The sequence below is a fragment of the Carassius gibelio genome, chromosome A5 (assembly GCF_023724105.1).
Source record: "Carassius gibelio isolate Cgi1373 ecotype wild population from Czech Republic chromosome A5, carGib1.2-hapl.c, whole genome shotgun sequence".
Classification (NCBI taxonomy): domain Eukaryota; kingdom Metazoa; phylum Chordata; class Actinopteri; order Cypriniformes; family Cyprinidae; genus Carassius; species Carassius gibelio.
In genome coordinates, this window is record NC_068375.1 from 2571265 (window position 1) to 2576173 (window position 4909).

Below are 4909 nucleotides of genomic sequence, written 5' to 3' on the forward strand. Positions count from 1 at the left end.
CAAGTATTATGTAAGTACATATGCATATCTCTTTATTTATACAGTTCTATATAAAGTAAAATTGCACAAATCTCTACATAAATCAATCAACTGTTCCAGATTTATCCACATTATTTATTGCTAAGTCTTACTATTTTCTATTTATTTTTTGTTCTGTTCTCATGTCAGATGTGTATGTATGTACCAGGAGCACCTTAAAAAATGTATTGTGTGTTTGTGCACACCTGGCCGAATAAAGCGAAAAAGCTATATTCTGACACACAAACATAAGGAAATATTTTGTTACTTTTTGCTTGATGGTTACACCACATGACATTTTTAGCACCATTAAATCAAAATGACTTGCCGAAAATATATGAAGCCAACATACATATGACAATGATATATAATTTTAATTTATCTTTCATGTGGGTTTGTTGTAGGCGCTCAGAAAAAAAGGTACAAAAGTTGTCACTGGGGCAATTTTGCACCCTTTAGGTTCTAATATGTACCTTCAAGGTACCAAAATGGACCATTTAACGCAAAAAGGTGTGCCTTTTGAAAAAGTTCTGCCCCAGTGACAGCTTTTGTATTTTTTATTTTATTATTCTTTTTTCTTTTCTTTTTTTTTTGAGTGTAGAAGCTGTCATTGTTCTTCTAATCCTCTCAACAATTAAAACATGAAATGAATGTATTATTTTCATTTTCATGGGAGAAAATTGCAATATCTCTTCATTTACTCATGCTAAAACAAGTACATTTGTCTAATTGAGTATGCAGTAAACACACAGATTATATTTTCCTTCAAAGATAAAATACTGTTGTGGAAAGCAAATAAGGTGAGGAGAATTAGCTTCCCTTAAGTGGTGTACCACTGGGAAATTTCCAACTGTACCAATTCTGTCTTGACTGACGAGCTCATTTATTTAATAATTTTTGTTATTTTTATTTTTTTTTGTATAGAGGAGTTTTTGCTTGAGCAAATGAGTGTTTTAAACACAAGCTGAAAATGGCTTTTGTAAAAAGAAGTGTGTTTTACTTGTGTTTAGGGAGTGATCAATAGCTTGTAAAAATTATAAGTTGTGTATTTAGTACATTAAGGGCCAGTTTTACTAAACAAATTAGTGCTAGAGCACAATTCCAAAAGAAGTTTACATATTGACCAACACAATTTACCAAGCGCAGCGCAAATTAGCATAGTCACAAAGAATAAAGAAAAACAAAGCCATGGTGCGTCGAAAAGAACCGGAGGCAAAAAAAATGAAGGGTTGCGAGAAGTTTTGATAGACCTGGTATTGTGCGACTACTAGTTGGGGGTACCAAGTAGTCTTTTATTTCCTAAAGAAAATTAAAAATAACATTGCTTGGCAAACGATATGTTTGGACAATGTGTTATTCTTGCTTTCTAAATAAATTAATATGTGTGGAAAAAATCCTCTCCCTTCTACCACGCGTTCTCTGTTCTCTGCTGTAACAATAGTAACAAAAAAATTGTACCAATTTCAAGCGCAAAATAGTTTAAGACATGCTCTATCTGGGTGTTACATAATGAAATACCATTAATTTGATGAACACAAATGCTAGTAAAATGGGTTTGGTAATTCATTTGAATACTCTTCTCCCATTTATATTGCGTCTGAAAAGGAAACACCTTGTAAAGCATATTCAGTAAGGTCAGGTGCAAAAATTACTGCCTAAACCTTTTCAGTGCTAATTCTTCACTGCGCGTCTTTAGTTAAACCTTACAGTACTATTTTAATGCCAAAAGATGGTTTGCGCTTGTGTAAGCTGTTAGTAAATCTGTCCCTTATTCTATTCAGTGAAATGATATTTTATCTCTCTCTCTCTCTCTCTCTCTCTCTCTCTCTCTCTCTCTCTCTCCGCTGCTCCTGCTGTCCTTTCCTCTGTGAAGTTAGATCACATCTTTAAATTAATTATAATGATCTAGATTCACTGATGATTAGGGCTGCATCACATTAGACCGTGTGTCAGGTATCCATGGAGTTCAGTGCTGTGACAATAAGGCCAAACATACATTGTCTTCCTAAACTGGCTTACACAAAGCTTACGTAAATATTACTGCAGACCATAAAAACACATGGATGCAGGTTTAGCATGTGATAGAATAATAATCCTCTAAAATATGAAGAAATAAATTAAAATGCACAAAATAAGATGCATAAAATACTCTATATATCATCTCCTAGTATAAGCATGTGTGCCCACAAAAGAAAACTGAAGAGTTTTGTTTCTTTTGCAGAATCCTTCACAGTTGACTGTTGAGTTGGATCAAATAAGGCTCCTAGTGTCTTTGTACAGTACTTATAAATCCCTAAACACGAATCTTCCTCGGTAAAATTGAGCTGTATGAAAGAATGTTAGTGTAATGATGGTGATACTTGATGTAAAACTTGAGGACTGAGACAGCTGGGGTAACTGTCCATGAAAATGGCTTTGCTATCTGCACACTATGAAAGTGCTTTGACAGCAGCTCATATTTAAAGTTCTTTCGGCATGAGTGCATGAAATATATATATGCACACAAAATGATACATTTTGGAGAAAGAAATGTATTGTTCTGTTATTTGTGCACTGAAAAACCCTGCAGTGCACCTCTATGCATGAGGAAGAAAACTATTAAATACATTAAAAGAAGTATGCATGTGCTAGGCTTTGGTAAATGTGGATTGCATTTTGCCCCTAAAAATGTATTAAAATTAGTCAGGTTGAGGGAAGATTTTTTGGTGTTTTAGTTTTAAATAATTCTTCAAACTCCTTCTTAGTTAATTAAGTATGCAGAATGATTTCAAGCGTGACTTAATAAAGTGACAACTAACTAAAACTTCAACATAAAATGTATTCAGCTTTAACTAACTTGCTTTATCTTCACTTCCAAGGCATTTTTACTAAAAGTGTGTTTATGAGAACTTTTTTAGCAGGGGCTAGGATAACTTTTTTGTAGTTAGGTTTTAATTGTGCATCTCAAACTTTGGTGAAGTATTTCAATTTGTATCTGCATAGTTTAGAGTGTATATATAACTTGTGTGCCCTATAGAACAGTGCAACCCTAAAGGAGAATGCCAGGATCCACCACTAGGCAGCCTAAGCCCCTTTAAGAAGGAAGGGTAATAGAGTGCTACAGGGATGACATACAACACGTACGGTTCCATCATCCTGAAGTCAATTGGTTTTTGAATGGGTTTTTGGTGCAGTTAAATGCCTGAAATAAGTTCTGTGATTAACACAAACTCGGGATTTTTCATGTTTTATTCTACAACATAAAATACATCAGTAAAACCCCATTTTGAATTATTTAAAGCTTCTCACTGAAAAAGGTGATTGCTACGGCTAAATGCGCTCACATAGGTTGTCCGAGGGCATTAAATGTCATCGTGCCAACCAGATAAACTCATACTCATTAGTCCGCTTTTACAGCCTTGTTTTGTTTATAGTAATGCTCTTGAAAAGTACTCAAAGTAAAAACTGAAAGAGTTGTTGGGAAGTCTTCAAGCATGCTGTAGTTATAGGCTAGCATAGATTTAGCCTTTTTCTTGAGGCAATTGTATTTAGGCTTCAAAATTCATAAAAGTTCAGTTTGTTTCTGAAGATTATCACTTTAAGAATCATAAACTTTTGTTTGTCAGAAAGCTTATTTTCTGCAACAATCCAAAAGATATGAGATATCAGATTTTTCTCAAGGGAACCAGGGTGATGCTAACTTCTGGATTGGCTTACAAAAGCATGTCTCTGCAGCACGCTTTGCTTAAATTATCAAACTTTGTATTGGCTGGTAAGGGGAAGGGAGAGGATTTAGACTGCAGTTTCATAAAAAAAAAAGGGTGAGTGCAGCTGCTGTTTTCATAAAACATGAAAAGAAATCACATAATCACAGACTTTAAGGGTGCTCAGGCAATCACTGAATTGTAGGGGGTCTGAGATAAAAAGACACTGGGTTAAACCTCCCTAAATAGGGTTCAAAACCAGAGCTGTAACCCCAGGGTCCATGGAGATGGCAAAAGTTCTCCGCCAATTATTAAGTTAGTGGGTGACCAGGGTGGGCATTCCCATGATTGATTGTTAATTATTACATTTTGTCCAAATCTGCCTCCACTCCCCAAAATCCTGAATATATAAATGTGTTATATCATCGATCAGGTCTGTCAGAACTAAAGCTAACATAATTATTAATGACCCTCTATGCACTTGCTGAATAAATTAGGTATTGTCTAAAATGCAGCAGAATCATAGTAGCTTATGAAACATCATTTGCAAAGACCTGTGAATCCTGATTGAAGTGTTTACGTTCTCCATAATTCAACATTCTCTGCCACGACGCGGCATTAACACAGTGATGATGGAGCATGTGTACAGTGAATACAAGCATGAGTGAGCTTCTGTGATATGGAGATGGGACCAATTATTTCCATAATCAAGAGGAGGCTATTCAGCTCTTCTGCTTGTTTCTTCAGTCTAATGTGGAATGGGAAGCAGGAAGCATCTTAATAAGATTGAGAATTAGCTCTGTGCCACCAGGGCGAGAGATGCCATCTAAAACACTGTGCTGAGGAACATTTTCATTTCACTGTGCTCACCCACTGTTTATCTCATTTTATTTGACTTGTGTTCACAACCACTGGACCCTAATAAAACGTGAAGCGGGATTCTGAGATCCGTAGCCATCTGGATAGCAAAAAGACTACAAGGTTTAACCCTTTCAGCCACAGAAACTGTTGTATCATTACATGCATTCTACTATATGAAACTTTCCATAACAGTTATATGAATACAGGGGGAAAAATAGGTATGAATATTAACTTAAGCATCATTTTAGATTCACTATCAACAACTACGCTGTAGCTACTTTCCCCTTGTCCTTAGAGCATTGAAAATATTCCTAAAATTGTGGAAAAATCTTCTTTTTAACACTAAT